Source organism: Esox lucius, chromosome 13, assembly GCF_011004845.1.
Source record: "Esox lucius isolate fEsoLuc1 chromosome 13, fEsoLuc1.pri, whole genome shotgun sequence".
NCBI classification, from domain to species: Eukaryota; Metazoa; Chordata; class Actinopteri; order Esociformes; family Esocidae; genus Esox; species Esox lucius.
This window is the reverse complement of record NC_047581.1, coordinates 8,376,628-8,386,544: the sequence shown is the minus strand read 5'-3', so window position 1 is coordinate 8,386,544 and position 9,917 is coordinate 8,376,628.

Below are 9,917 nucleotides of genomic sequence, written 5' to 3'. Positions count from 1 at the left end.
TATTAACAAACATCAGGAGGAAGTGGGGAACAATATTAACCAAAGGGCTTGGGGCCAGATGAGATGGTGTAATTAGGGCGTCCTTGGAGGTGGGTGATGCTCCTATCTGATTCCTTCTCTGGCAATCGTGTCACTTGGGCAGTACAGCATTCTGGGAATCTCATTGCGGCGTCATATTGTTTTGCCTTTTCTGCACTGACGCGTGATTAGGACAGGTGCTCCTCTTGTCCATAGGAAGTTGCAGAGCTACATTGAAGGGAGGGTGGATTTTAGTGTTGGTTAATGCAACACGTCAACTTCCAGATAAATCTATTTTTGGCTATTCTCCTCCACCCTCTCAGCTACTGCCAAGATGGCCATGTGAAGTTGCAATCTTCATTCTCTCTCCCCTGCTAGTCTCTTATCGATCAATCATATTTTATAAAGCCCTTTTTTACATCAATAGTTGTCAGAAAGTGCTTTTAAATAACACCCAGCATAAAACTCCAAAGAGCAAGCAACAACATTGTTGATGCCGAGTGGCTTGGAAAAACGCCTTAAAAGGGCTGAAACTTAGTAAGAAAGCTAGATAGGCACCAGGCTCTGACGGGTGACTAGTCCTCTTCTTGCTGTGCCCGATGAAAATTTTAGGAGATTTGTAATAATTAATAATTGCATGTGGCTGTATCCAGAGTCTGTAAAACATAATCCAAGTCAGCAGCATGACTAGATGGACAAGGACAGGTACAAACAAGGGGGGAGGAATGGTCAGCGAAGTGGCAACTGAAATCGTCAGGTATCGACAGTTACTTGACTGGCAATACAACCAAAATAACTTTGGAAAGGGACAGCTATGAGTCTTTAGGGACTGGTAGTTCTGAGGTGTGGTCTAAAAGCTCATGTCCTCCTAAGTTTAAATGGCACAGTACACAAGGAACATTTAGAGAGCACATTTCTTAGATTTACAAAGGAGAACTGACCCTACTCCGCCAGCACAATAATATAGCAGCGTAAAACCTTGGGGCTGAGACAGGGGAGTCCAGTGACACTGTGTTTGCCCTTTCCGAGGGTAACCCCAGACAGGGCCCAACAAGCAGGAAGTTACTCCACCCTACTTTGCTGAGTATCAACCAACCAACCGCAACCACCCTGACAGAGGGCTGAGTAATGCCTACAGAGTTCACTCCTATTGGATGAGAAGAGAAATGGAGAACAACAGTAAGCCAGTGACTCCACCCCCGAATGGCATTGGAGTGGAGGACATGCCAGTGGAGATTATAGCCCATCAGGCAAAGGCAACAAGGGTGGATTGTATCCAGATCAAATGAAGACCTTCTCCTCCTCCCATTCCCAATCTCTCTTATCAATTCCTTCCTGAATTCTGATTGCATCCTTGTCGGCTTCAAGATGACCAGAGTCACCCCCCTCCTTAAGAAACCAACACTGGACCACTCTGATTTAAATAACTACAGATTGGTGTCTCTTCTGTGTAAAAGTTCACAAAGATCTTGGGAGATAGACGGGCCTTGTTCAGCCTCCTCAAAAATGACAGGCGCTGCTGTGCCTTTTTGACCAGGGTTGAGGTGTTGAGGGTCCAGGAGAGGTCCTCATAGATGTGGACACCCAGGAATTTGAAGCTGGGCACACACTCCACCTCAGTGCCATCAATGGGAAAGTCCATCGTCTTGCCAGTTTGTGTACAGACTACTCGTTATTTCCCTGTTCCTGGTTGTCGTTAACATATTTTGTTCAGAGATTCTGGGATTCATTACAGATACTTACCACCTTGTAATTTCCCAGCATAGTGTTATAGCTTTTTCTGCCTGGATAACAGACCTGCGGCCTGTCCTGCACCCTATCTCATGATGAGACTATACGAGTGAAACGCCTTTCTATGTTCCTAAATAGAAGAAGAGCACCACTCCAACTACGATGGAGTCTGTTGCTATTCAGCAGATCAGGCATGGCCCTATTTCTGGGAGAGTCCCAAAAAGAGAGCCAGTTATCTACAAAATCTACCTGCTGCGACAGGCAGAAATCCGTTTTCAGCTAGCGATTTAGTTGTGCAAGTCTGCTGTAGAGCTCGTCACTACCCCTAGCTGGGAGGGGGCCAGAGACAATTACTCGATGCTGACATCATTCTAGCTAATTTACACGCTGATGCTATGTTCAAGTATCCCCCAGAAGAGCTGGAGGAAGTGTCTAGGGAGAGGGAAGTATGGGCATCTCTGCTTAGACTGCTGCCCTCGCGACCCGGCCCCGGATAAGCGGAAGAAAATGATGATGATGATGAACTTTTTCAAAAAAGTTTCATAGAAACTATCAAAATATTCTGCAGTAAGCTGGACAACTTTTACAACCTTTAAATGTATTAAAATAGTACACTTAAATTTAATACACATTTTCAAACTTTGAAATTTACAGTTATATCGCAATAACCTTTTCAAAGAAATTCATGGAAACTTCATTCCTAGTTCACAATATTCCACCCTAGGATGGACAACTTTTAAAACCTTTGATTTGTTCCAAAAATTACAACCAGAATCTTCATCTCATCTTCATCCACTTATCCGGTATCGGGGACAGCAGCTCCAGCAGGGGACCCCAAACTTCCCTTTCCCGAGCCACATTTGCCAGCTCTGACTGGGGGATCGCGAGGCGTTCCCAGGGCAGTGTCGAAATATAATCTCTCCACATAGTCCTGGGCCTACCCTGAGGTCTCCTCCCAGCTGGACGTGCCTGGAACACCTCCCAAGGAAGACGTCCTGGGGGCATCCTTACCAGATGCCCGAACCACCTCAACTGGCTCCTTTCGATGCAAAGGAGCAGCGACTCTACTCCGAGTTCCTCATGGATGACTGAGCTTCTCACCCTATCTCTAAGGGAGAAGCCATCCACCCTTTTGAGAAAACCCATTTCAGCCACTTGCACTCGCCATCTAGTTCTTTCGGTCATGACCCAGCCTTCATGACCATAGGTGATTTGCCATTTGCCTTCCGGCTCAGCTCTCTTTTCATCACAACGGTCCGGTAAAGCGAATGCAATACCGCCCCCACTGTTCCGATTCTACTGCCAATCTCACGCTCCATTGTCCCCTCACTCGCGAACAAGACCCTGAGATACTTGAACTCCTTTACTTGGGGTAACGCCTCATTCCCTACCCGGAGGAGGCACTCCATCGGTTTCCTGCTGCGAACCATGGCCTCAGATTTAGAGATGCTAATCCTCCTCCCAACCGCTTCGCACTCGGCTGCGAACCGGTCCAGTGAGTGCTGAAGGTCACAGACCGATGATGCCATCAGGACCACATCCTCCCACAGTATCTCCCGGGGGACCCGGTCGTATGCCTTCTCCAGATCCACAAAACACATGTAGACTGGATGGGCATATTTCCAGGCCCCCTCCAGGATCCTTGCAAGAGTAAAGAGCTGGTTGGTTGTTCGACCAGGACGGAATCCGCATTGTTCCTCTTCAATCTGAGTTTCGACTATCTGCCAAACCCTCCTTTCCAGTACCTTTGAGTAGACTTTCCTAATCTTCAAATTTAGCACATTTGGAAAAACCCAGTTTTATTGCAATAACTATTTCAAAAAGTTTCATAGAAACTTAATTCCAAGTTCAGAATATTCTATCCTCCGGTGGACAACTTTTACACCCTTTGATTTTATCAAAAAATCACAAGTAGAATCTTCAAAATGTTGTCCATTTGTAAAAACTCAGTTTTATTGCAATAACCTTTTCTAAGAGATTCATAGAAACTTAATTCCAAGTTCAAAATATTCTCCAGGAAGCTGGACAACTTTTGCAACCTTTAAATTCATCGAAATAGTACATTTACATTTATTACACATTTTCTCTCAATTTTATTGCAAATTACCATTAGATCACAATAACTTTTTCAAAAAGGATCATAGAAACTTCATTCCAAGTTCTAAATATTCAACCATAGGGAGTACAACTTTTACAACCTTTGATTTCATCCAGAAATCTCAACTAGAATCTTCAAATCGCAGCAAAATTTCCAAGTTCAAAATATTCTCTAGTAGGCTGAACAACTTTTACAACCTTCAAACTGATGGATATAGTACACTTAAATTTAAAACACATTGTTCACATTATAGGTCTCATTAAAAGTGGAAAAAGTTCTGACATGATATATTTTTTATTCATTCTTTTACATCACAAAACCTGCCATTTTCACAGGGGTGTGTAGACTTTTATTTCCACGGTATGTTAACTTCCAAACAGTGGATGTTCATACAACCATAATTCACAGGTGAGGTGGTATGCTGTGGATTTTGTGCAGTTCCTTTAGGTATCCTCAATTTCCTCTTGATATAAGTCTGGTACACTATCACTGTGTCTACTCTAAGGCTCTTTTAAGTACCACTAAACATTTCTCTGTCAACCACACAAGTGGTCTTACTTGGCCTACCAGGCCATTTGTGTTTGTTGAAGTGCATTCCACTATTTTACTGATTGCTTTGACTGTTTTATTTCCAGGTAACCCTAAAGTTTTGGCTATGTTTTAGATTTGTCACACATTTACTGGCTTCCTTGACTCTCATTGACACTTTTTGGTCTTCATGCCAACAGAGACCAATAGAAGGCTCTAAAGGCAATGCAAGACAAAGAATCACAACTAGACATTGTCAGTTCCAGAGCTTTTTTGTTAACAATTTAACGTTTAAGTTAACTCTGAAAATCAATGTCAGACTACTTAACTTCTGTTATATTTAACTTCCGTTAACTCAAGTACACTAAACCAAAAACATCATACTTTTAAAACCCTAAAGAGTCTAAGCCAATGTTTGCTTCAGTTCGGAGTGGGGAATGAGACCAAATCTAATGCTTGCTGTATTAAATATCTAGATGTTATTTCAAAGTAAAAAATGTATTTCCCTGCAGAAGATTGCATGCTAGTCTAAAAAATTTAGTATTTAGTTCAAGAGTGAATAAAACACTCAGGACCCCTTGCAAGCAGCTATTGGTGTGTTGTAAACATCATCTGTGATTGACCAACAAATAATGGCTCGAGTGTCTGTGAAATGATTTGGCTATTCTTTGTTATGCTGGGGCGAAACCTTCCAGAAATGGAGTAACTTCAACATCACTTTACGGTGCCTCACCTTGGTGGAAAGGACAAACATGAGGAATCCAATTAAAGAAAAAGCAAGCTTCTAGTGTGTACATTTAAAAAAATAACTAATGCAAGTCCTCAAAAATACCCACAAAAGGCTTTTTTTTCACACTTGGTTAAAAGTTTTTAGTTGTTTTTAGAGAAAACATTTTTTTTTAATATAATAAAAATGTACATTATCATTTATTGCTAACGTCCATAAATGTTTTACAATTTAACTGATCAACGGTTATCGAAGTTAACATTTTTGGTGAACGGATTAACGGTTAAATAACTTGACCTTTTAATTAACTGGGTCCAGCTATGGTCAGTTCTCAAATGATCCTATAGAAAACAAATTCTCCCACTATGTTTGGTACACATCATGTATAAACATTTCTATAATTTATAAAGGCAGAAACCCTGGTAAATTAACCACAGATAAAAGCTGAGAATGTATATTTTAAGCTTGTGGTTACTGTTTGACATCAAATCCATGTGTTCCGAGTAGAGATAAAAAAAGAAAAAAATGCCTTGATGCTCCAAATTAGCAGTACTTACAGAGAGCTGAATATCTTAATATGAATGTACAAACTGTAAGGAACACTGGATATGAACATCTACTAAATTACAAAAATTTTTAATACATGTTATAAAATAGGAATTCTTTCAAATCAATAGTCAGACTTCAGTTTCTTTTTAATTTTGTCAGTATATTGATAGTTTATTGTATGGCATATGGAACAACTCAGTTAAGAGTAAGAATTAAACAGACATCTGTGTTGTGACATAGCAAGGGAGACTAGAATAAACTGGGGTCTAGGGAACCTGTTCATTATTGTAAGAATGCAGGGAGGATAGTCATAAGATGACTGGTCATTGATTAGGGAGTCAGGGAGTATATCCCAAATGAGATTTTATTCCATATTTACTGTACATTAAATACGGTCATAAGCAGTTTGCTAAATAAGGAATAGGTTGCTGTTTGGATTTCAACTTTCTTGGAAGTTCTAGTTCTGCTTCCTGTTACTTTATCTCACAGACTAACCACACTGAGGAACAGACATAGCGGCAAAGATTCAAATTGAAAGGTCTTTGTTCCTCTAAACACGTTCCCTAACATGTCCGGTCCAAATGACATGGAAGGCCGGGTGACCAATCTCAGTCAAATTGCTTTCCTTTACCAATGTAAACTTTTTTGATTCTGTCTTAAATCAAAACAACAAATACTTTACTCAAAGGTCACTTTTACTTATGCTAGTTTTAATGGTTGTTTTGCCAGGTCATATGTGCCGTGTGCAGGGGCAGGGCTGTTGCTGACACAGGAAATGGTGGATGATTCACAGGGTCCGTGGAGGGGGCCCATTACAGTGTGGGTTTTCATGGGCACACTTTGGAGATATTTTGATGTCTCATAGAATTCAGAGAATAGCTTAGATATTGGGTTTAAACTAATATTCAGTCTATATTTTCATCTGTTTTAAGCAGTATAAATGCTTTTTATTTTTACAGAAAAAGTAAAAACGTATCAAAATAATAATTATTGGTTATTATTGGCGGGCTCATTTATTGGTTATTAGTATGTAAATTATGTCCACATTATGTCCAAACCTGTAGTTATCTGAAACACTGATTTCTGAAATTGCATAAAATAATAATCTGTAGCGTTAATGATGCATTATGAATGTTGTACTTTTCTTGGAACCCGACAGATATTTCCACTGAACAAAAATGCAACATGCAACAATTATAATGACTACCTGAGTAACCATTTAAATAAGGACTTTTGTGTTATGAAATACATTTATAAACCATAATCTATACATTTCTTATGACTGGGTACACAGATTCATTTGACTGCTTTCCATACATGTACTGTAACTTAGTAACATTGTTCAAAATGTTGTTTATATTCTTGTTCAGTATAGTTCTGGACTAAATAGTTTGGCATAGGTACTAAATAACAGTTAGAGAGAGCTCTACAATACAATAGTATGCAACTGTCAGCACACTGATCATGAGAGAAATGGACGGGCCTGGGCATGTAAAGTTAAGGCCAAAGGTATTCATACCCATGCCAAATTTTGAGCCATAGTGAATTTTTATTTGACCAATAGGTTCCTTCTGGCTGGAACAGACATAAACAAGTGACAAAACACAGTAAGACATTGTGCTGGAGATACAAATAATTACATAAGTATTTCAGTCCTGGCTGTGCAGACAAGGTGTTCCTCTGAAAAGATTGAACATAATTGCTTCTAAATAAAATGAATAACATAATAGAATTAATAGCATTCCTTGTTATAAACTCTTAAATAAGAAATTAACTTAAATAATCATATTTGTATTGACACACAAGCTCTTCTTCAGCATTCATAGAACAACATGGCAATAAATATCTATAAAAATGGCCACACGTGGTCATAATGATATATTTTCAGTGAGTATTGGCAAGGTCAAGAGATCCCAGCAAACAGATATGTGGGGGAAACACAAAAAAGTATATATTTCATATACATACAAATCACAATAACATATCCAGATGTACCAAATGTGTTCACAGTATGAATAACCTTGACTGATTCTATAGATTTATGGGCTACAAATCATTTAGAGTATGATGGTTTGTAGCACATACATTTTGTTTTAGGTAATAGGTAAATATAGCATTTAGCACCCTTTGTCCATGCATGTGGCATATCACATTTTGAGTTTTGTCAGTGTCATCTCGCAATTAGGATCATTTAGAAAATTCCATGAATCAATAGCAAGACATTACTCACCCAGTTCTGTCAAAAACCAAGTGGACAGAGACCAATCCATGGACCATCCCCAATTTAGTCATGGGGGAAAATAAATAAATTAATAAATATAGACTATGTAGTAATCAAACTTCAAACCTCTATTACAATCACATTTCTGTCTCCTTGAAATGTGGATTTACATAAACTTTCTGTGATAAGCTGAATAAATATCCTAAAATCATGTATAAAATCTATAATAAATATCCTATAACCACTTTAAACCTCACAGAGAGCAGTAGCATTAAAGCTAGCAAGTTCCTTTGACACAGAGGCCAGAAAGTTGTTGAGACTTTGTAGCACTTGCAAGCCGTAGACCTTCTTGTTAAAGTCATCCTTGACCAGGTCTTCGTGCGCTCCAGTGGACATAGTAGTAGTAGGGTTTGTGTACAGGATCTTCTTTATGTGGGAAGAGAGGTTCTGGAGATGATTCCTGGAATCCCTCAGGAGGTCAATGAGATTGTCAGTCTTTCCCAACAGGTCTTCCATATATTTAATGACTGTGCCAATCTGCTGGTGGAAAAGCATAGCTCTGTTGATAATGTTCTGAAGCTTATTTTTAGGGTTGGAGCCAACAATGGTCTCTAGAGGGACAGTTGGGATCAGAAGTGGGAAGCCATTTGTTTGGATCTGGAAATGCGTAAAATAGTAAACATTTAAGTAAACATCACCTCAATTTTATTGCACATTATCTGCAGCTTGGTAATAAGAATAACAACAGGAAATCTACTGCTGTATTATTACTACATTATTTATGTTATTTGTGTGTCGCCTTTTTCTTGCAATGGAATGCCTTTGTGTAAGTCATCATGAAAAGGAGAAATAAAAATAACTACTTCCCAAATGCCTTGCATGGTTAAATAACAGTAAAAAGAAAGTAAAAAATTGCTCCACACAACATCACATGGTCAATGATCATGAACATTTTAGAAATCTGTTCACTGGAAGAGACCTCCCATTCTCTCAAATGAGTAGTGCATGACTGATAGCGGTCTTCTCAATGATAATTCTGTTGAGAGTTGAGGCTTTTCCCTCTTGATTTTATCTCTTGTTACTTACGTATGTAGGTAGGAGGATGCTTGCTTCGTTGTTCACCAGGTTGGAAAGACTGATGGTGTTGTTAAAATTATTCCAACAGTCCACATTCTGACAGGGTGCTGTGTGTATGGCCTCCATCTTCATCAACAGAACGCAGATGAAAACTGGGGAAATTATGTATGGTTAACACCATGTAAGGTACACTCCGGAACATGAACATACCAAAATATTTATTACTTTACCACTGCATGGACAGTGGAAATGACAATTCCTAAACAATCATAAATAATTGATTACAATGATGCTAAGACAGAATTTAGTCAAAACACTAAAATATTGTTTAAAATATATATATATATATATATATATTTTTTTTTTTTACCGAAGTCCGTAAGAGATGTTCTTTGTTGGCAATCCATGGTGACACTAATGATGGTTTAAGCTACTCCTTAATAAAGGACTGTCGTCTCAAAAAAAAAAATCTTTGAATGATGTGTTAATGTGTCATCTCTGTATTTCTATTATTTACAATGGAACACTTCTGATTATAAAACACACACCCACATTATATACCACAATTTCACTCAGCAATATTGAATGAAAACAATCACAGTTGTCATGAAAACATTGCATTACTCAAGTATAAAATACCCAAATAATGCAAAGAAAACCCAATCAGTAATCAGTTACATTACAAGCAAAAATATGCTTTTGAAAAAAACTAATAATTTTTAATTGAAATAGAATAAGTGCACTTAATAGTTAGGACTTGATTTTATCTCTTGTTACTTATGTATGTAGTCAGGAGGATGCCTGCTTTGTTGTTCATCAGGTTGGAAAGACTGATGGTTTTGTTTAATTGTTTTCAGACCTCAAATAATGCAAAGAAAACAAATTCATATTCATTTTTCAACAAAATACTAATGTTTTAACTTAGGAAGTGTTCAGAAATCAATATTTGTTGGAATAACCCTGATTTG